Genomic DNA, 23,760 nt, shown 5'->3' with positions numbered 1-23,760 from the left:
TTATTTATTTTGTTAAATATTTCCCAATTACATTTTAATCTGGTTTTCCAACACTCAGTAGTGATGTGGACAGAATGTACTATTTCTGACCTGGTCTAAGAGGTAAGAGATGAAATACTGAGTCCAATTCAGCCAGAACACAGAGTATATGAAGGAAGACAGTGATTGGAGACAGTTAAGTCAATAGCCAACCTTTTGTTGAGGGCCTATTATGTGCTTTATATTAATAACCCTTTTATTAAGTACCTACTATTATGCTTTTAATATGTGCCAGGCATTCTTGGGCCACACTTGAGAACTATATATTATCCTGGAGCTAACAGGGAGCCACAGAAAGGTTTCCAAGACAAGGAGTAAAGGGTCCTTTGGTAAAATTATTTTGGACCCGTGTGGATGGATTGGAAAAAGCAGGGAGACAAAGCTCTGTCTAGTTGGGATGTTATGGGAGTCCCAATGAGAGCGGTGGCCATATGGGTGGAAAGAAGGGGAAAGAAGGAAGAGATGTGGATACGGAATAACAAGTCTGAAATTGGATGATGGGGGTACTTAAAGGAAGTATTGGGGACCATTTTATGGCCTATCTTGTACTTTGTAATTGATTCATATGTGCCAGCGTAATTGAATATAAGCTTCCTGAGGACAGGTACTTTTTTTTCTTTCTTTCTTTTTTTTTTTTTTACTCTCAAGTAAGGTGGGTACGGGGAAGATCCTTCCATTCTAAGTTAAAAATTGCCGACTTAGTTAATATCCTGCCCCCAAAATCCGAGGGCATGACAATGTCATCTTACATAACCTTCAGCTATGAGTCATATCCCCGAGACCTTCTAGAAAAGGGTTCCTACTGATGGGGTGCCTCAGCATCCTTGTTAGTGACCGCCCCTAGCGAAGTATTTTTCTGCGGTGACTTTCCCTCTGCGCCCCAGTTTTAGGGATCACTTTGGGGAGGTTTCTTGGAATCTGAGAATTTAAGCTCAGGATCTGCCTCGGGTCCTCCCTGCTTCCTCACTCACTCATCTCCCAAAAATGCTGCCCCGCCCAGAAAGGTTTGTCCTCGGGCTTTTTCCACGCTCGGAGACTGGGGAGAGCCAGAACAAGATGTTATTCTGCAATCTTTCGGAGCGAGGCTGGGCAGGGAGGTTGTGGAAGAGCATGGGGCGCAGCCGCCTCCCTGCGGTCTGCAGGCCGGCACCGGTGGCCGCGCTCCAAGGACACCGAGCTGCTTTTTCTCACACGAAGTCCCCGCTAGTTCTAATGGGAACGAGGTGTGATTGGAGTCAAAGCACCCTTTTTTCCTGCCCTCCGTATCTTCCTCCTTGGCAGAAACTCAAACTACTTTGGCTTCTACAACCCTTCTCTAACAGACCGGAAGCACAAAGTAAGGAGTTCACACCTTGGTTTTACTCCCCTGTTTCTCTGTTATTTGCAGGGGGCTCCGATCAAGAGGCACAGAAAGGAAAAAGTAGGGGGAGAAGGAAGAGTTGGGAGAGGACCGGAGGAAGCAGACAAACGACCTGAACCTTGACCTCCCCGATCCTCCAAACCCTACAGAAAGTTCCTGAAGTGGGAACGGGTGAAAGGCGCTCTCCTTTCCAGAATGATCTCTCAAGCTCTCTGCCCCGGGGTAGTCTCCCCACTCCGTTCCCTTCCCCCCTCTCCCCGCAGCGTCACCCCCCCCCCCCTTTTCCCCAAGGATGAGTGGAAGGAACATCTCACAGAGTGAGGGAGGGGCTTCCTATTTTTCTCCGCTTGGCGGTCTCCTTTTAGGGGCATACAACGCCTGCGCCCAGAACGGCGCGTGTGACTGGAGGCAAGTCATTTCCCCAAAGTGGGCCTCAACTTCCACCCCTGTAAGCCCCGGGCTTGCCCCGGGAGGGCTGCTGAGGGTCACTTCCACTTCAGACCCGTGCGCTTTCGTTTTCCTTTCTGCGGCCCGGCTTTTGCCCCACGCCGGTCTCGGGTGCCGTTCCTGTCACCTCTTTGGGGGTCTAGGAGCCCCCGGCTAGGCTTTGGATCTAAGGGTAAAATGCGGGGAAGCCTTTTCCGCACTCTTCCTCCTCTTTCCCCCTCCTCTCCCCCCTCCCCCCCCCCCCCCCCCCGCTGTTTTCCGCCCTAAAGGGGCGGGCCGGGCTCTCGGGCTCGGGCTCCTCCCTCCTCCGCCCCGCCCGGTCGCTGCGGCCGCCCGGGGGAGGGACTCGGGACTGGGGAGCGAGCCGGACCGCGGGACTCCGAGACATCGGCTCGGGACCCTGACCGCGCTCAGAGGGGAGTGTGCCAGGTTGGGCAGGTAAGAGGCCCTCTGCCCACCTCTTCCCCACTCGCGCGTTTCTTTCCCCCCGTCTCTCCCCCATCCTCTCCCCTTACGCGTCCCTTCTGTCAGCCCCTGGCCCTGGTCCCGGAAACGGTGTGTGTGTGTGAGAGAGGGGTCTCTGTGCCCCTTCTGTAATGTGGGTACCATTGGGGAGGGGGAGGGGTAAATGCGGCCCTCTGCCCACCTTTTCCCCACTCGCGCGTTTCTTTTCCCCCGTCTCTCCCTCATCCTCTCTCCTTACCCGTCCTTTCTGTCAGCCCCTAGCCCTAGCCCCGGAAACTGTGGGTGTGTGAAAGAAGGGGTCTCTGTGCCCCTTCTGTAATGTAGGTACCATTGGGGAGGGGGAGGGGAAGGAGTAAGTGCGGCCCTCTGCCCACTTTTTCCCCACTCGCGCGTTTCCTTCCCCTCCGTCTCTCCCCCATCCTCTCCCCTTACGCGTCCTTTCTGTCAGCCCCTGCCCCTGGCCCCTGGCCCCGGAAACGATGCGTGTGTGTGTGTAGAGAGAAGGGGTCTCTGTGCCCCTTCTGTAAATGTGGGTACCACTGGGGAGGGGGAGGGGTAAGTGCGGGCCTCTGCCTCCATCTCTCGCCGCTGTGGGCGGGGGGGAGGCGGCTCCTCCTGTTCCCAGGTAAAGCTTTGCCCCTTATCTCCCGAGGGCGAGGGATGGTTGGTGGCTGGGATCCACCTCCCCTCACCAGTCTACTGCCCCTTTCCATTCCCTCTGCCCCAGATCCCTGCACCTAAGCCGGAACTTCCTTCTTTAAAAAAAAAAAAAAAAAAAAAAAAAGCCTGACGGGGCCCGGGCGCTTTAGTTGCTGGGGCCGGGAAGAGAATCCCCGCCCCATGCCCAGCCGGGGCCGCGCTTTCCCCGCCTTTGCCGGAGGAACTCGCACCGGCGCACCGGCTCGGGCCGGTCTGGTCCGGCCGCGTTGGCCGGGCTTGCCAACGGACTCCCCCTCCCCCGGGGCCCCTCGGCTGCCCGGCCGCGGCGCTCCCGGGCTGGGTTTTTCCATGGCCATCCTCGGCTTGCCGTCTGCTGAGGTGCTAAAGGTTAGACACTTAAAGGCGCAGCCCCTTTCAGGCCGAAAACTTGCTTCTGGTGATCGCGGCTGCATGCGGAAGCGAAGGGATTAAAGTCAACCGACTTTTTTATTTTTACTTTTTTTGTTTTGCTTTGTTTTGTTTTAATTTTGCGAGGTTTTCTGTGGTGGCGACTGTGTAAAACGATAGAGACGAGACCATTTTCCCTCTTCCCGACCCCGGAGAAACGAGTGGCCGGGCTGGGAGTCACTTAGGGCCAGGGACAAAGTGAGAGCTAATTAAGACTGGAACTCGCGACCGTTATCTCCTCCCTAACTGGTGGCCCCGCCGTGCTTCTGGGCCCACCTCCTGAGAGCGGCAGAGCCCGTCTGGGGGAGAGGGCGGGGCTCGAGTTACCCTTAGAGGGGGGAAGGGAATGCTTCGGCTAATTTCTGTGAGTTGGTAGTTTAGGAGATTTAATCGTCGGGAAACAGCCGAGGTCCGTATTTGCACAGTTCTGCTGCTCCTTGTTTCCCCGCCAGGGCCTCCAATTTGAGGGGAGAAAATTAGATCGCTCCTGGGGGGGAGGGGTTATGGGATATAGTTGTCAGAGTGGCAGGGACCCCCTGGAGAGTCGTTCCAGAAAAAGGGAACTTCTCGATTCGCTGAAAGGAAGAAGTACTTTACACCTGTTCTTGGGCCGTCAGCCGGAAGTCCTAAGAGGGGACAGTATCCAAAGCTCAAGTGCTGGGAACTGTCAATCAGATTTATCCGTAAAATATCCAGTAAAAAAAGAAGAGCTGGAGTGTCTGAACAGATGTAGATGGCAAGGGGGCTTTAAAAAGCGCCATCTTGGCCACGGATCTGGATGGGGGAGAAAAAATGAGCCATTCACCCCCAGAGTCAGGGAGACCAGAGTTCAAATTCGGCCTTGGACGCGCATGAGTGGTGCCCTGGCAAGTCGCTCGCTCAGGTTCCCTCAGTTCCTCGTCCCTGAAGTGAACTGCAGAAATAACTACCAACCACGCCGGTGTTTTTTCCAAGAAAACCCCAAACGGGGCCAGACGTGACTGAAACAACAATAAGTGCCGTCTTAAAATGGTGATTAACTATTGTATCTTATACTTATTCAACTCAGTAATACTTACTAAATATCTGCTTTACACAAGCACTTTGGACCCTCCATAAACTTCCTTCAGTTTGCTTTTTCCTCCACTCCTACCCTCCTGCATTTCCGTATTTCGAGATTAAACTTGCTTGCTCTCACCACATGCGCTTCCCCTCCCGTCCGCCCTTCCGTTCTTTTGCTTTTCTTTACATTTCAGCCCTTCACCTGCACGCTTCCCACCTGTCCCCATCCACCGTAATAAAATGCTCTGATTCCGGCGCTATTTCCTCCTGATTCCTGTGGTGACCTCGCGCTGGAGTCCCACGGGAGTTCGGGACTGTCTCACGCTACTTGACCATGCTCTAATTATAATTATGAACCGCGATCATTTCCCCTCCTAACTGGTAAGCTCCTTGAGGTATGATCTTAGCCGTTTTTGGCTTAAAACGCATGCGAATAGACTGAGGTCATGCTGGTGAAGAAGCTTGTAAGGGAGATGATAAGGATAAATTCTCAAACTGATGGAAGGGATTGGGTGCTCCTGAGGTCACCGCCCACAGTCACGTTTGCTGCATTCTTTTATTCTATACTTTGCCTTCTGGGCTTCCGCGTGTTTTGAGCCCGAGGCTGTAAGACCCCTTCACCGCCCCTACACTAGTCATCTCTGTCCTACTCCCGTTACCTCAGAATATTGAGAATTCCTTGGCTGGCCAAGGAGGAAAGTTCAGGGGAAGCGGTTCCGCTCATTGTGGACCCTCGAGTTGTATGGTGAGAGAAAGTTTGTTAATCAGCAAGTGTTTATGAAGCGCCTGCTCGTGCAATGTCAGAGAAACTGAGGCGGGATAGGGATTAGAGTTTTAGTATTTATTTGAAAGGGAGAGAGTCACTGGGACCAAATGGGTGCATGGTTTGGGCCCAGGGCTGAGTGAGACTACGGTCTCCAGGAATCCAGAAAACAATCAGCTCTCCATGACGTTTACCGAGGCAGGGCGGAGTCAGGGGGCTGAGAAAGGGGAACTCGGGACTAACTGAGCCGTTCCGACGGACGGGGTGAGGGGAGGCACGGGGGACATGTGATCACTGGGATTACAGAGCGGGGAGAGGCACCCAACATTCTGATGATGCCTAAGATAGAAGGACTTTCTCCTTATCTGGATCATCATGATGAGGAGGGAGGGGTGGTTGAGCAGAACCATTATAAACGGAGGCAGAACAGTTAGGGAAACTGAAGCAGGATAATTAGGGAAACTGAGTCAGGACAATAAAAGAGAACTGTGGCCTAACATTAGGTGCTAGGAATTATAGACACAGAGAAGCCGCTCCTCATCTCAGAGGCGTTTACACTCTCTTTGGTGACTTCCACCACTAGAGATTAAGGCCTTCATTACCTCCAGCCTAAACTGTTGGGATAATCTCTTAACTGATTACTTCTCTTCCAATCTCTCCTTTCCCCAACCCATCCCTCAGATCGCTACAGAACCAGCTTTGAGGGTTATCTCTGGACACGTCTTTTCTCCCCCTTCCCCATACCACCATCTGGGCCCCATTTCTCATACTCCCCTTTCATACAGTTTCTGTTCCAGTCAAATTGGACTGTTTTCTGAACTCTGCATAACAGCTCCCAGCCCTACCTAGTCCAAAAGGTCATGCTCTGACTGGAATCTGTTCTTCTCTGCCTTTCCAAGTCTCTCAAGACTCAGCTCAGGTGCTCCCGCTTTTATTAAGCTTGCCCTGTGAACCCTTGAATTCAAAAGTGTTTACTTTACATTTCCCCTTTGCTTCTTTCCTGCCCTACCCTGCAATTACACTTCATCTGTGATAGCATTTCTACCTTTTTTATATCTTCACCAATCAAATTTTAAGTTCCTTGAATATGCAAAAGATATTTTAAAAATCCACATCCTCCAATTTGTAGTAATAAAGGGATTTAATATTTGTTGACTTTATCCAAAGAATAGAGGTTGTAAGTAGCAGACCTGAGATTTAAACCCTCTGAGACCAATTGTTCTTTTCAGGAGAGTACAGCTATTCCCCAAAGCCCCTGAAACCTCAACCCAATCCTATGTCCCTTTCTTTTTTCCACCTGACAGCTGTATGATCCCTGTTTTGGCAGAACTCTCCACCTTCTGCCCTCAGCCCTGGTTTGGAGTATTGTATTCAGTTTTAGGTATCAGTATTTAGGAATAATAAAACATTGATTAGTTAGAAAGTCTGATAGAACTAGCACAGTGAAGGGCCTTTTGTCTATGTCTTAATAGAATAGATTGAAGAAACTATGAGTTTTTAGTTGAAGAAGAAAATACTTAGGGACATTTTGGAGGAGGAGGAAGGTATACAATTGATTTATTCAAGTACTTGAAGGACTGATGTTCAGATGAGTGATTAAATTTGTTCTCTTAAGCCTTAAAGAACAGAATTAGAAGCAGTGAATGGAAGGTACAAAAATGACAATTGAGGATTGGCTTCCAACAGTTAAGAGGCAATCCTGGGCTGCTTCAAAAAGTGGTAGATTTCCTTCCTTGCAAAGAAAGAGCTGGATGATTTTGACTTGACAAATAGCTTAGACTCAAATTTATTTTATTATTGTTTGGGCTGCTGAAATGCATTCCAACTCTTTAAGTTGTGTATTTTATGTTAACTATTAGAATGTGGTATTAACTGATGAAGAGTTAGGACAGCTAGATGGCACACTGGATAAAGCGCCAGTCCTGGAGTCAGGAGGACCTGAGTTCAAAACTAGTGTCAGACCCTGGGCAAGTCACTTAAGAGAGGGAAAAGTCAAGAAACACAAGAGAGAGAGCACCAGCCCTGAAATCAGGAGGACCTGAGTTCAAATTTGGACACTTCCTAGCTGTGTGACCCTGAGCAAGTCCATGAGAGAGAGAGAGAAATATGATAGGAAAATCATGGACACCAAGATCTTAGCTCCATCTCTGCCAATGAGACTCCTGTGTCTGTTGGAGCTAAAATGGTACCTATCATCCTTGAGATGTTTGCATTTTTAAAGGGAACTTTTGACTGTGCTAGGGATTAAAGCTATAATAGTGAAATGTCTGGATTGATACTGCTAGTCATACCTCCTAGACTTACCACTATTGATTTGAATCAGTAACTCATGCAATACAGTAAGAAATTGTCTATTACTCACACAAGTTTGTCCCCCAAAAGGAGGACCCTAATAATGATAACAATGCACATTGCCTCCTTCAGATGTCCCGATTGAAGCAAGGGGAAACAGTAAGGAAGTATAAATGAAAGTGTTGGGCAAGGGCAGGATGTAGCGTTTGGTTTCAGTCATTGGTTGTTGAGGGTTCTGATTTGTTTAAAGTTAAAATCTAAAGATAAAGCAAACCTGCTTGAGTTGTGCCTTGTGACCTTTTAATGTCCTACTAAGTTGTGTCTTTTTTTCCCAGAGGCTGGTGCTCCTAAATACTGTATGAGGATGTATTCTGATGGAAGTGGATATCTTCAACAGAGAAGAGCTAATCCAATTCCAATTGATCAATGATGGACAGAATCAGCTACATCCAGAAAAGGAACACTGGGAAATGAGTGTGAACTGTTAGCATTTTTTGTTTTTCTCCCCAGATTATTTTTAGCTTCTGAATCCAATTCTTCCTTTGCAACAATAACAACAAAATTCGGTTCTGCACATATATATGATACCTAGTTTATACTGTAATACATTTAATATATATGAGAATGCCTGCCATCTAGGGGAGGGGGTAGAGGGAAGTAGGGGAAAATTCGGAACAGAAGGGAGTACAAGAGATAATGTTGTAAAAAAATGTTATAATTATAAAATTAATTAAAAAAAAGCAAAAAAAAAGCAATCTCTTCTCCTTTTAGTTGGAGAAGTGAAATTGACAATTTAGTTGGAGAAGTTGAAAAACAGAACCAATAGTAAAAATCCCCCAATCTGGAGTCCAAGAGCCTTGGTCTGAGCCCTGGTTTGGTCATTTACGGTCATGTCTCTTCATGACCCCATCTTGGATTTTCTTGGTAAAGATACTGGAGTGCTTTGTCATTTCCTTCTCTAGATCATTTACAGATGAGGAAACTGATGCAAAAAGGGTTATTCAGCATCACACAACTAATAAGTATCTGAGGCCACATTTGAATTTAGATCCTCACTTCAAGAAGCCTAGTGCTATGGCCCCTTGTCTGGAATGTCTCCTTTCACCCCAAAAGGCTTCTTTGTTCTCTAAATCACCTGCAAAGTGTCAGACCCATGGTCAAGAAATTTTTAAAGCATTCAGTTAATGAATGAACTCCAGCCTGGTCACAGAAATGCTGGTTGGTACACACTGGAATGAGCCTGCAAACCTTAACGTGTATTCTAAATGCTAATGATTATTTTTGTTGTGGTTACAGTTTCCATTCTATTGGGGAGCTGAAATAAGCTGTCCAAGGGTGCCTGTCAGAACCTGCCCACTGTCATGTTTTCCTGCCCTTGGTCAGGAGTTTCTGGCCCTGACACAGCCGGCTTAGATAGCAGATTCTGTGATCAGGGCCCCTGTGCTACTTCTGTGACTTCTGGCTTGGGCCCAAGCAGAATTTCTCTCCAGCAGGGTGTCGCCATTGCTGGCAGCCTGGGGATCCTATAAACCAGGGCTCGGAGCCTGGCCTGGCTGATGATTGACAGAGCTATTTTGAATGAGTGGTCTGTGGGTGGAAAGTTTAATGTCAGTTTAACTGGCATACTCAATAGAGTTTTTGTTTAAGTGCCTCAGGCTGGTAGAATGTTGACCTGGGAGCCCCAGTTCTGCTTTTATATGGCACCTATGACGTCCATACTGGAAGGTAAGACAGAAAGCGAGCACAGAAGGGCTTTATCTTCCCTGTGGGCTGTTGCTTCATGAGCTGTTTTTAGCATGTCCTCCCAGCATCTACATGGGAGATCCTGAGATTAGAGCTTCTCCTTCCTATGGCAGCTATTCTAGGGAACTCTGGGCCCAGATGGGAAACCTTAGATGATATTCCTGGGAGAAAGGTTTCCTTTTCTAAGTATTCCTACCTGCCCTTCTGGCAGCCCATTCTATTGTTAATTATCTATTTCTGGAGACCAGGTGAGAGGCAGTAAATACTAGTAGGAGGTCTTGGAAGCCAAAAGACCCACAATTAGCCAGCTTCTGAAATGTACTGTGTATACATATATAAGGGATAAGACTCTGTGTGTGACTGTATATATGTATATATATACAATACATATATTTATATATGTACATATAAAACATCTCTCTCTCTCTCTCTCTCTCTCACACACACACACACACACACACACACACACACACACACACACACACACACACACATATATATATCCCAGCACCTACTTACGGAATTCCACTGTGGGCCCTACATTGCTTAATGGACTCTTGAGTGAGTATTTGTTGGTTGGTTGGTTGATTAATAAGCCAAAAGAATGGAGTTCTAAGAATAAAATATTAGACATCAGCTATGGGTAGGATGGTACTTTTCCTCCTTTTTTTGAGGGAGGAGTCATTTGAATCTTGTTTGTGCCCTTAGAATCATACCTTTTGAGCACCTGGACGTACAGACTAGCAGCACTCAGCACTAGTCCAAAGGCTGCTGCCTTTATTTTCTTACAAAGATACCTGAGTCATTGACCAGATGCCCATGTAGGAGAGATCCCCTTTAAGAGAACAAACCCCCTGGGCTTACAACCAAGTAAGGAAAGATGTAGAATACTGGGAAGAAGCTTGGTAACTGTTGCTGTTTCAGAAACTGGGAAGAAGTGAGTAATGTGACTGCAGAAAAAGGCAATGTAGCAAGACCAGAGGCTTAAGGGATTATAGACTGTTAGAGAAGGCAACCACATTGTCCCAACCAGATCCGACCTCATGTCCCTGACATCTTGAACAGGTATTCACTCATCTTTCACTCAGAGACCTCAAGGAAGGCGAACTTAACATCCCTCAAGGCAGTCTGCCCATTCAACTTCCGGACAGCTCTAACTGCCAGGTAGTTCTTCTATATATATAAAGAGCCAAAATAGGCCTTCTGGGGATGTACCTTCAGTTCTGTTCTCTGGAGACCAGCAGAAATCCAGAACAACACCTCTTTCTATATGTCCTCATGTTCCCCTCTCTAGGCTAAATATCTCCCTTTCCTTCACCCCTTGTATGATACTGTCTCCCACCCTACTGCTAGCCTGATTACCTACTTCTGCATGTGTATCTAGGTTTTGTGCTCATCCTCGAAAGTGGAGGCCAGAACTGGAAAGATTTCTCTCCAGATGTGGCTGGACTAAGACGGAGTCCAAAGGAACTATCATTTTTCTCATTCTGAATATTGCATATCTCTCAATATAATTTAAAAGAGCACTGGCTTTTGGCTGCCATTCAGAGGATATCAATTTTTTGCCTTGCCATCCATTACCCTCATGTCCCAGGTCCCTAAACTTCCCTGGGATTTTGCCTTTTTCCTGGCAAAATTAGCAGGATTGAAGGTAGATGACTTTCAAAGAGCTGTGAGTCCTACTCTTGTCGGATTAGTCCCTAACTATTGAGGGAACTGGATTAGTCCCAGGATTAGAGATTATTATTTACCAATTGAGAGAATAGAATCTTTCCATTAGTGATATTCATTCTTCAACAGCACCTGGCCCATAATACATGCTTAATAAATACTTGTTGATGAATTACTAAGTAATAGCTAGTAATGGGGATCTTCTGATGAGCAGGGGAGTGGGCTGGAAAATTCATTTTATCTTGCTTATCTTTCTCTAGTGTGATCTTTCGTTCCAGCCAGGTTGGTTATTCTTCCTAGTCTACCTTGCTTTCATAGTGCTAGGCACAGAGCAGATATTAAGCAAATTAATCATTGTTGGCTGACTTGTCAAGGTAATTGGTTCCTCCAACAGTCAACTTGGGTGATGCTGGTGCCCACTGCTGCTTTTAGGGTCTCGGGCAGGTTCCTCAAATCCACAGAATTTGGTAAAATAATTGCTAGCGCTCAATGGCCACAAAAGAAAAGTCCTTCTCTCTTTAAAAAGACATGTTTTGTTTTGCCTGAAAGGAAAGACACTCCCTTTGCTCTAAACTCAGCCAGCTCTGGCAGTACCTCTTTTCCTGTCCATGACAAAAGTTACCTTCTTCTGGGTATAGAGCATTGCTTGGGAAATAAAAAAGAAATACATCATTTATGGTAACTGGTCTGTTCCCTTTGGGAACTTACAGTCTAGCTGGGCAGAGCAGGACCATCCTCATGGTTGCAGTATGAACCCTTTACTCTGACTGAGTTGTAGTATTATGCCTTGGGAGAGAACTAGACCTTTTCCAAGCTTCTGCACTCTACCTAGAAGGATTTGCATCAGTGAAAATCTGATAGAGTAGGGTGTGTCTGTTCCTTGTCCTTTGCTCCACATATCACTGCCCCTATCACTCCAAAGTTATCTGTAACCTGCTATGTTCCCTTATCATTGAGATGACTCATGATGATTAACTGATAATTCATCAACAATTTATTATACTTTTAACAATAATTAATAATACTTTTTATTTACCAGATATATGCATGGGTAATTTTACAGCATTGACAATTGCCAAACCTTTTGTTTCAATTTTTCCCCTCCTTGTCCCTGCCCAGATGGCAGGTTGACCAATACATGTTAAATATGTTAAAGTATAAATTAAATACAATAAATGTATACATGTCCAAACAGTTGTTTTGCTGTACAAAAAGAATTAGACTTTGAAATAGTGTACAATTAGTCTGTGAAGGAAATCCAAAATGCAGACGGACAAAAATAGAGGGAATGGAAATTCTATGTAGTGGTTCATAGTCATCTCCCAGAGTTCTTTCACTGGGTGTAGCTGGTTCAGTTCATTACTGGAGAATAAACATTTATTGAGGACTGATTTCCAGCTTTCCCAAAGCACATAGGATGAGTCTTAGTCTCACTTTCTGGGAGTAACTCCTTTACCACCTTTCTTCCCATCTTTTCCCCCATAAACACCCTAATTTTTTTTCAGATTTGCAAAGAAATTATTTTATAAATAGATGACATTATTACCCCCTCACTGAAATATGTAGAAAGCGGTTTTTTAAACCTTGAAGTACAAAATCAATGTGACACCAGGAAATGTTATCACTTCTTGTTTCCCTTCATCACAAAAGGCTTCCTGGCAATGCTGCCTTGGTGGTGACTGAAAGGAGTGTGGTAAAGATGAGTCAGGAAAGAAGCAGCTGATTTATAAGGGAAATTAAGATTTGTTGAGTATTTTATTTATTTTTAATGTTTTATATGTGAAAATTAATTTTTTTCAAATTACTTTTTTATATTTTTATTTTTTATTAATTTTATAATTATAACTTTTTTTTGACAGTATGTATACATGGGTAATTTTTTACAGCATTATCCCTTGTACTCCTGTTCTGAATTTTCCCCTCCTTCTCTCCACCCCTTCCCCTAGACGGCAGGCAGTTCCATAAATGTTAAATGTGTTATAATATATCCTAGATACAATGTATGTGTGCAGAACTGAATTTCTTGTTGCACAGGAAGAATTGGATTCAGAAGGTAAAAATAACCTGGAAAGAAAAACAAAAATGCAGACAATTTACACTCATTTCCCAGTGTTTCTTCTCTGGATGTAGCTGATTCTGTCCATCATTGATCAATTGGAACTGAATTAGATCTTCTCTTTGTTGAAGACATCCACTTCCATCAGAATACATCCTCATACAGTATCATTGTTGAAGTGTATAATGATCCCCTAGTTCTGCTCACTTCACTCAGCATCAGTTCATTTAAGTCTCTCCAAGCCTCTCTGTATTCATCCTGCTGATCATTTCTTATAGAACAATGATATTCCATGTTATGAACCACTACATATTATTCCCAATCCCTCTAATTTTGTCCGCCTGCATTTTTTATTTCCTTCACAGGCTAATTGTACACTATTTCAAAGTCCAATTCTTTTTGTACAGCAAAACAACTGTTTGGACATGTATACATATATTGTATTTAATTAATACTTTAACATATTTAACATGTATTGGTCAACCTGCCATCTGGGCAGGGAGAAGGAGGGAAAAAAATAGAACAAAAGGTTTGGCAATTGTCAATGTTGTAAAATTACCCATGCATATATTTGGTAAATAAAAACTATTAAAATATTAAAAAATAAAATGTTCAAACAATAAAAAAAAATTCATATACCACAATTTACCCAACCATTCTCCAATTGATGGGCATCCATTCATTTTCCAGTTTCTAGCCATTACGAAAAGGTTTGCCACAAATATTTTGGCACATACAGGTCCCTTTCCCATGAAAATTAATTTTAACATTTAAAAAAAATTTAGGTTTCAAATTCTTTTATCCCACCTAACCCAATGAGAAGGCAAGCAATTTGATATAGGTGATACATGTGCAGTCATGTAAAACATTTCCATGTTAGTCATGCTGTGAAAGAAAACAAAGACAAACAAGAAGAAAAATTAAAAAGTAAGGAAAAATATATTTTGATCTGTATTCAAACTACAAAGCTCTTTCTCTGGAGATGATCTCCTGGTTCTACTCATTTCACTCAGCATCAGTTCATGTAAGTCTCTCCAGGCCTTTCTGAAATCATCCTGCTGGTCATTTCTTACAGAACAATAATATTCCATAACTTATTCAGCCATTCTCCAACTGATGGGCATCCACTCTTTTTCCAATCCTTTGCTCCCACAAAAAGAACTGCTATAAACACTTTTGCACATGTGGGTCCTTTTCCCTCCTTTATGATTTCCTTGAGATACAGACCCAGTAGAGACACTGCTGGATCAAAGGGTATGCACAGTTTGATAGCCCTTTGAACATAGTTCCAAATTGTTCTCCAGAATGGTTAGATCCATTCACAGTTCCACCAACAATGTATCAGTGTCCCTATTTTCCCGCATCCCCTCCAACATTTATTATTGTCTTTTCCTGTCATCTTAGCCAGTCTGAGAGAAGTGTAGTGGTATGTCAGAGTTGTCTTAATTTGAATTTCTCTGATCAATAATGATTTAAAGCATTTTTCATATGACTAGAAATGGTTTTGATTTCTTTATCTGAAAGTTTTCTGTTTAAATCTTTTGACCATTTATCAATTGGGGAATGGCTTGTATTATAAATTTGAGTTAGTGTTCTATCTATTTTAGAAGTGAGACCTTTACCAGAATGTGAAAAATTTTCCCCAGTTTTCCTGCTTGTCATTTCTTATAGCATAATGCCATCATAATTTTAAACAACTTGTTCAACCCCAGTTGATGTCATCCTTTCAAGTTCTAATTTTTAGTCGCTACTAAGAGCTTCTATAAATACTTGTAATCATTTAGATTTTTTTCTTTCTTTTTTTTTTTTTTTTTTTAAATCTCTCTGGGCTACAGAGCTTTTAGGCATATTGCTAACAGAGGATATATGCACTGTTTTATAACCTTTTTGATCACAGGTCCAAATTGCTTTCCAGAGTAGTTGAAACAGTTTACTTTAGATACCTTTTCTAGCAATGTTCTTTGAGGTTGACTCTCTTATTATCTGATTCCTTTAGAATTAGTGAAGACTGTTACAGATCATGCAGCTTAATTTGTTGTTGTTTGTTCATTTCAGTTGTGTTTTATTCTCTGTGAGGGTTTTTTTTTGGGGCAAAAATACTGAAGTGGTTTGCCATTTTCTACTCCAGCTCATTTTACAGATGAGGAAACTGAGGCAGGGAGTTAAGTGACTTGCCAGGGTCACACAGCTAGTGTCTATGACCAGATTTGAATTCCTAATGATGAGTCTTCCTGACTCTAAACCCTGTAATCTATCATACTGAGATACATAGCTGCCCCCCAACAACAACATTTTACTAGTGAGGAAACCGAGGCAGGGAGGGATTGAATGAGTTGCTCAGGGATCACATGTTGAATTTCAAATTCAAGACTTGCTGATTCCAAGTCCAGGTCATTGGCCATTATAGATAAAAAGTTGACTTCTGTGACAGAGAGTGCAGTTGGAGCCCAGCTCCAGCCAATACCAAGAATGTGAATGAATCTCCAATCTCCGAGACCAGGTGGAAGAGAGGCTTTGCAATCTCTATTTATTAATCAGAGAGCCAGGGTTTTATTACCTTTTGGCTAGTATTACATTATAGCTAGCTACCTTCCAGGGTTAATGCACAAGCCATACTTTGACATTTCAGTATCCTCCTTAACTATCTATTCGAAGGTACTTATCAACATAGAATTGTAAATAGCAGAGTTGTGATGCTCATCCATACCAACAGAATTGTAAACAGTCATGACGTTTTCAGTACCAAAGTACAATTGTAAATAGCAGAAATTATTATACTAATATATTTACCTCTAGTATTTCTTTAATTTAAGAGGTAAATAATATAGTTGGAAAGCCTTGCTCAGGTCACATGTATTCTCTATTCAGATTATCCTAAATTTACATCAAGTATGTCTTTGTAACTCATTGTTAGGGAGTTGGTGAGCCAATAGTTTGAATTGCTGCAGGTCTCAAGTAATACCTGGATCAGACTCTTGCTGTTCATGGATTTATTCAATATTGGCCCTCTACAGAGTGCCATGGGAGGAGACTTGAAAGATCATAAGGTCAGTCTAACTAGAATTGTAAAGGACCTCAAGGTTGGCTAGTCCTGTTTTCTTGTTTTATATTTTAGGAAGTTGAGGTCCAGGGTATGTGACTTACCCATAGTCACCGATAGTGTCCGAGAAAGGATTTTAATCTGGGACCTCTGACCTCCAGGACTAAACTCTCTCCATCCCATCAAGCTGATCCCCTTCCACACTGGCTCAGCACTGCCATGTTTGTAGGGATATTTGTCTGTGGTGATCCCACAGGGGAACCTTGTGCTTTGGCAAGAGGCTCCATTCATTCATTGGCAGCCTACCTAGTGCGTAGCCCTGTGTACTGTGGGACTTAATAGAGAAGTACTATGTAAAATTAAAATAAAAAAAAAAAAACTCTGTTCTTAGGCTTTTAAAGTCTATTTACAGTTTTCAAACAGTTTTATATACTTTGTATTATTTGTTCTTTATAGGTGGTGGATGTTATTATCTCAGTTCTATAGATGAGCAAATGGAGATTTAGAGAGGGTGGGCGACTCAGCTGGCTGATCCAGGTCCTGGAAACTGCACTTGATGTGATAGATAAGAATGAAAATCTAAAGAAATGGCTTCTTGGCCAAGAGGTAGCTGATTTATAAGGAGAATTAAGATTTGTTTAGTTTTTTAATTTAGTGTTTTATTTCTCCCATTATTTGTAAAGAACTGAGGCAGGAAGGAATTGAGTGACTTGCTCTGGGATGACATGGCTAAAAGGTATCCCTAATTCTCAGGATGAGCCAGGGAGCAGGCACTTTTCTCTCGACCCTCAGTTTCTTTATCAGTAAAATGGAGGAATTGGTCTGCATAATTACTTAAGATCCCTTCCAGCTCTAAAATCTGATTCCTAAATTCTAGGATTTAAAAGATGTGAGCCGGAGTGAATGCTGGAAGGCTTCAGAGGGGTAAATATGATCTGGGTTTTGAAGATTAGGTAATAATCATAACAGGTGATATTTATCCAAAATACAACTATTTCTTTTTTTTAATTTTATAATTATAAATTTTTTATAACATTATCTCTTTTATTCATTTTTCCACATTTTCCCCTCCCTCCCTCTACTCCCTCCCCTAGATGACATACATTTTATATGTATTACAATATAACCTAGATACAATATATGTGTGTAAATCCCATTTTCTTGTTGCACATTGTTTCTGTCCATCATTGATCAACTGGAAGTGAGTTGGATCTTCTTTATGTTGAAGATATCCACTTCCATCAGAATATATCTTCATATAGCATTGAAGTGTACAGCGATCTTCTGGTTCTATTCATTTCACTCAGCATCAGTTGATGTAAGTCTCTCCAAGCCTCTCTGTATTCCTCCTGCTGGTCATTTCTTATAGAGCAATAATATTCCACAACCTTCATATACCATAATTTACCCAACCATTCTCCAATTGATGGACATCCATTCATTTTCCAGTTTCTAGCCACTACGAAAAGGGCTGCCACAAACATTTTGGCACATACAGGTCCCTTTCCCCTCTTTAGTATTTCTTTGGAATATAAGCCCAATAGCAGCACTACTGGATCAAAGGGTATGCACAGTTTGATGACTTTTTGGACATAGTTCCAAATTGCTCTCCAGAATGGCTGGATTCTTTCAAAACTCCACCAACAATGTATTAGTGTTCCAGTTTTCCCACAGCCCCTCCAACATTCATCATTATTTGTTCCTGTCATCTTAGCCAATCTGACAGGTGTGTAGTGGTATCTCAGAGTTGTCTTAATTTGCATTTCTCTGATCAGTAATGATTTGGAACACTCTTTCATATGAGTGGATATAATTTCAATTTCATCATCTGAGAATTGTCTATTCATATCCTTTGACCATTTATCAATTGAGAATGGTTTGATTTCTTATAAATTAGGGTCAGTTCTCTATATATTTTGGAAATGAGACCTTTATCAGATCCTTTAACTGTAAAAATATTTCCCCAATTTGTTACTTCCCTTCTAATCTTGTTTGCATTCATTTTGTTTGTACAGAAACTTTTTAGTTTGATGTAATCAAAGTCTTCTATTTTGTGATCAATAATGATCTCTAGTTCTCCTCTGGTCATAAATTACTTCCTCCTCCACAGGTCTGAGAGGTAGACTATCCTCTGTTCCTCTAATCTATTTATGGTCTCATTCTTTATGCCTAAATCATGGACCCATTTTGATCTTATCTTGGTATATGGTGTTAAGTGTGGATCCATATCTAATTTCTGCCATACTAATTTCCAGTTTTCCCAGCAGTTTTTTTCAAATAATGAATTTTTATCCCAAATGTTGGTATCTTTGGGTTTGTCAAACACTAGATTGATATAGATGTACCCTTTTTTGTCCTTTGTACCTAATCTGTTCCACTGATCGACTGGTCTATTTCTTAGCCAATACTAAATGGTTTTGGTGACTGCTGCTATATAATATAGCTTTAGATCAGGTACACCTACACCACCTTCATCTGACTTTTATTTCATTAGTTCCCTTGAAATTCTCAACCTTTTATTCTTCCATATGAATTTTGTTGTTATTTTTTCTAGGTCATTAAAATAGTTTCTTGGGAGTCTGATTGGTATAGCACTAAATAAATAGATTAGTTTGGAGGAGTATTGTCATCTTTATTATATTTCCTCAGCCTATCCACGAGCACTGGATGTCTTTCCAATTATTTAAATCTGACTTTATTTTTGTGGCAAGTGTTTTAGAATTTTGCTCACATAATTCCTGACTTTTCTTTGGTAAATGGATTCCCAAATATTTTATACTCTCAACATTTGTTTGGAATGGAATTTCTCTTTGAATCTCTTGCTGTTGCATTTTGTTGGTGATGTATAAAAATGCTGAGGATTTGTGTGGATTTATTTTGTATCCAGCAACTTTGCAAAAGTTGTGAATTATTTCTAATAACTTTTTATTAGAATCTCTGGGGTTCTCTAAGTATACCATCATGCCATCTGCAAAGAGTGACAGTTTGATTTCCTCATTACCTACTCTTATTCCTTTAATCTCTTTCTTGACTCTTATTGCCGAGGCTAACATTTCTGATACAATATTGAATAGTAATGGTGATAGTGGGCTACCTTGTTTCACTCCTGATCTTACTGGGAAAGGTTCCAGTTTATCTCTATTACATATTATGCTTATTGACAGTGGTAAATATATGCTCCTGATTATTCTAAGGAATAGTCCATTTATTCCTGTACTCTCAAGTGCAAAACACAACTATTTCATTTGATCTCACAATTACTGTGGAACTAGATGAGGAAACTAAGATTGACTTGAGATGAAATGGTTTGCCCGTGTTGTGTCTGAGGGCAAATGTGAACTCAGGTCTTCCAGCTCTCTCCATTTGACCATTGTCTACCTCTGAAGTGTTGGTAGCAGGAACACAATAGGGTAGGACGTTCCATGCCCAGAGGACCCATAAGACTTGACTTAGAGAAGGAAATGGACCACGTGTGGTGTGGAAGTGTGTAACGTCCCCTGCCCTGCCCTGGGCACATGGGAACCACACAGCAAACATTAGTCATCTGATTGCATTTTGGGGTTCCCCTCTGCCACCTGCAGCCTCCTCCTGATGGGGGTTAAGGTCCCTTTAAGGAAAAACCACCCCACATGGCTGACCTTTGATTTACAAATCCTGGTCACTGGGCTGTCCCAGCCCCCACTGGATCTGAGCCAATTTGGGACACCATCCACAAGCCCCTTTAGGTATAAAAGAGCCAAACTGGAGCTCTCTCCTTGCAGGAGCCCTTCCCCCCAAACATGGTATCCTTCTGGCCATGTAAGGGTTCCTGCCCGCCTAGCGACCACCTCTGGTCCTGGCGTCTTTCTACCTTTAACTTTACTTCCAAATCCCTACAATAAACCTTTTTTATCAATCTAGGTTTTCGGGTCTGTAAATTCCTTTTACAGGGGACTCTGCGCCATCATGGGACTATCTATGCGCCGACCCAAAAGGGGGTTCCCCTTCCCTAACTCTCATCACCCCCACAGATTTTCCCTTTGTGGCTCTTAGGAAAGGCCTGGATACAGTCATGTGGCCAGCTGGTCTTGGAGTTGAGAAAAGGGAACTGGCCATTTTCCACCAGCTTCACTCTTGTCCGCCCAGGCTGAAGCAGGAGGAGAAAGGCCGGACCCAGAAATATCTGAGGGTCAGCCCATGGAGGAGCTCGCATGGAGAGGCCCAGCATAAAGACCTTAGCAGATCATTTCCTCCCCTCTGGCCTGTTTGTATGTGCAAAGTGAAGGTCTGTGTCTTAACATACGTGATTCAATCATTCATCATGCCATAAAAGTCGCAGAAAGGTGAAAGAGTAGAGGAACTGGGTGGCAGCTAGGTGGCACAATGGATAGAGCACCAGCCCTGAATTCAGGAGGACCTGAGTTCAAATCTGGTCTCAGACACTTAACACTTCCTAGCTGTGTGACCCTGGGCAAGTCACTTAACCCCAGCCTCAAAAAAAAAAAAAAAAAAAAAAAAAAGAGTAGAGAAACTGGAGAGATTATCAAAGGCTTCCTAGCAGAGGCGGCCTTTGAACTGAGTCTTAAAGGATGGGAAGAACTTTCTAGGCCGAGAGAATAGATGAGCCCAGAGCCCAGAACAGGACAGATTTTGGAGAGCTTTGCATAGTGTGCTGCTGCCGAATAACGCCCGAGTTTTAATTGGTATAAAGCAGAACTGCTGGACATTTTTGAGCAGGGGAGTGACATGATCAAATATTAGTTATTAGTGATAATATCATGGTATTCACTGGGTGCCATCTTAGAATACAAATGGATCATAGGAGAATGAGAAGGACCAAGGCTCTTCCTACTGAACTTTCTTGCCTTAACAGTTTTTCATTTGTTTGGTGATGAGGGTAGGGAATGTAAGCAATGGCTTTTAATGAAAATAGGGTGATTTGTGTGCTCAGGGAAAACATTTCAGTTGATCTGCGTATTAGGTAGTTTCCTGTATCGGTTATAAACTTTTGTGATCATTGAATTAACTGGAAGAGGACTGGAAGTCTAGTTTGTTCAGTGTTGGAGTTTGACCTCATTGACTTAAAATGCTCTTAAGAACCCTGAACTTCAATATGTAACCTGCCAATTAACAAGTATTTATTAATTGCTAAGACCATCTTTAAATATATCTAGTTATATGTTTAAATAATATTATCTTATTATATTGATATTATTTATTATTAAAATAGCATTTTATTTACATATATATATGTGTGTATATATATCCTTTTCCCCTATTACTGTATCACTTTGGGCACAGAATACTCCAATCTCTGTTGTTTTAAAGTTTTAGGTTACCCAAAGGTAATCAGAATAGCTGGCACATAATAGGTGCTTAATAAATACTCATTGATTTGATGGTGGATGAGTTCAGCTGGAATATATTAATAATAAAACATCGTGGAGAAGCAGCTGAAAGTTATCTGGGAGCAGAAAGAAAATAGCAAGAAAGAGGGCAAAGCTATCTGTGTCCGCCATTTCTTGGTGTAGAATGTCCCCAAGGTTTGGGCTGGGATCTCCTGTAGAGCACTCATTGGAAGGCACGGACAGAGATGACCAAGGATAAAAAGACCTAAATTGAAACATGTTGTGTGACACTTAGGCAAAAATCATACCAAAAAATCAAACAGTCATACCAAAAAAACACATACAAAGGAGCCAGAGGTTGCTAAAGGGGCTGCAAAAATATCACTGGCTCTAAGTCTTAGGGTCCCAGATTAGAATGATTGAATTGTTAGAAATAGAAGGGGTCGATGGTGACGGTTATTCACTTGTTGAGTGGTGTCCAAGCCCTCCTGATCGGCGGAATGCAGCATGCTGATGTTGTCCACCCGGTTTTGTTGGCACAGATCCTGGAGCGGTTTGCCATTTCCTTCTCCAGCGGATTAAGGCGAACAGATCCAAGAGTCACTTGTCCAGGATCACATAGCTAGTAAGAGTCTGAGGTCTGAACTTGAACTCCAGGCCTAACCCTTATTTAGCTGCTTCTAATTTTAAGTCTGCTGGCTGCTGATTTTACAGTTTAGAGAATCAAAGTGGTTTTGAATGTTATTTACATTTGTATAGGTGGTTCTGCTTCCGCTGAAACTGATCTCTTGAGCTAGGGCGGACAGGTGTTGTTTTCCCTATGTTATCAGCAAGGAAACTCCTAATTTTTTTTTTAACCAAGGCCTAGAACATAGAACCCCAGCTTTTCTGTCTCTTGATTCTGTTCCTTTTTAGATTAAAGGAACCTCTCTGAGACTACTGTTTGTTTTTCTCTTCCATGATGACATAAGGAAGGGGACACTATGACATGCAAGTGAATTGGACTGAAGTAAGGGAGGGCTTTGCAAAGTCACCACCTCACTGTCCCCACCAGAGCCTCTGGGTCCAGTGCCAGACATAGACCAGGATGACTGGAAAGGGCCCTGGATGCAGTGGGAGACCTTGTTTTTTAAGACATGGTCTTAACAGGTCTCAGTTTGACTGAAGTAATGCCCATTCGGTATTTAAAGCTAGGTAAGAAAAGAGCAGAGAGCACCTCTTCTACCTAGTCAAGAAAAAAAAAAGAACAACCTATTTATCAGTCTGAGAGGGGATGCCTCTCGGGTTTTCTGTCCAGACAGAAACAATTGTTGTCAGCTAACTAGGCCCAAACTTTGACCAAGTAAGGCTTGGCCTGGGACTTGTTGGTGATCAAGTGAGAACCACAGTGATTTAGGTTTAAGCCTTGGTCCTTAAGAAAGAAATCTAGCAAGTAAACTCCAAGCTATCTTTTGAGGCTTCAATGGTCAAAATTTTCCTTTGGACAGAGTACCTAATACCCTATGTGAACAAAGGGAAGGGAAGGGAAAGAAGAAAGGAAAAGGCGCTACATACTGAGTGAAGCAGAATGGAGAGGCCCAAATTTAGAGAATCCACCCAAATGTTCACAGGGCAGCTCAAATTGGTCTGATCAACACCAATATAGGGATGGCATTTTGGTCTTTAACAATAACCAATCTACTAATCAGTAATATTTATCGAGAAGAAGAGATCCTTTTTGCCGCTAAGGAAATAATCTATATCAGACATTTAGGTAGAATAAAAGCTCTCTGTACTTGGCTCTAAGAATTATTAGGCTTTGGTTTATTCCCTATTTTGCTCCTGACTTATTAAGTGATCTTGGGCAAGTCACTTAGTTTCTTATCTGTCACTAACAATAACAATTTATTATCATTCATTTAAGGTTTGCAAAGCATTTTTTCTCCCAACAAACCTGACTCTTTTGAGTAGAAAGGCAGTGAGTGGTTCTTTGCAAATCAAAATCTTAGAATTGTCTGAGACTCAATGGGTGTCATAGAAGAGCCTTGAACACAACCCCCTCCATCCACTTTCATATCCCTACACAATAGTACCACTCCAGAGAGGCTGTACAGTGTGGTTAACTCCTTGTATGTGAGTAAACTGGGACTTCCAGAGGTTTCATGGTCACATAGCTTAATGAATGACTGAATCCAGGTGGCTCTCCCAAGTATGGCCTCACATGAGAGCCCTGCCATAGGTGAAGGTGATTTGAAAAGTTAAAATGCGACTCAGATGATGATTTTCGGCAATGCTGTGCCCAAAGGGCTATAAAACTCTGCATATCCTTTGATCCAGCAGTGCCACTGGTGGGTCTGTATCCCAAAGAAATCATGACAGAAAAAAAAGGACTGACATGAGCAAAAATGTTTGTAGCAGCTCTTTTTATGG

General features: G+C 42.7%; 1 protein-coding gene across 5 annotated transcripts in view; it reads left to right on the top strand.

The window, feature by feature from the left end:
* Window positions 1-1,177: 1,177 nt before the first annotated feature.
* Window positions 1,178-23,760, top strand: part of ANXA11 (annexin A11) — a 53,050-nt gene continuing 30,467 nt past the window's right edge. Inside the window, exons 1-2 of one of the 5 annotated variants that reach the window (XM_074296706.1) lie at window positions 2,202-2,284; window positions 7,850-7,997. The gene's annotated coding sequence lies outside the window, so the exon portion shown is untranslated. Of the gene's footprint in view, window positions 1,376-2,101; window positions 2,285-3,314; window positions 3,359-7,849; window positions 7,998-9,147; window positions 9,240-23,760 lie in introns of those variants that run through there. The other 4 variants (XM_074296707.1, XM_074296705.1, XM_074296709.1 and 1 more) reach the window with 4 other exon arrangements.

This window comes from Sminthopsis crassicaudata, chromosome 2 (genome assembly GCF_048593235.1).
Source record: "Sminthopsis crassicaudata isolate SCR6 chromosome 2, ASM4859323v1, whole genome shotgun sequence".
In the NCBI taxonomy this organism is placed as follows: domain Eukaryota; kingdom Metazoa; phylum Chordata; class Mammalia; order Dasyuromorphia; family Dasyuridae; genus Sminthopsis; species Sminthopsis crassicaudata.
This window is presented reverse-complemented; position numbering and strand designations above follow the sequence as displayed.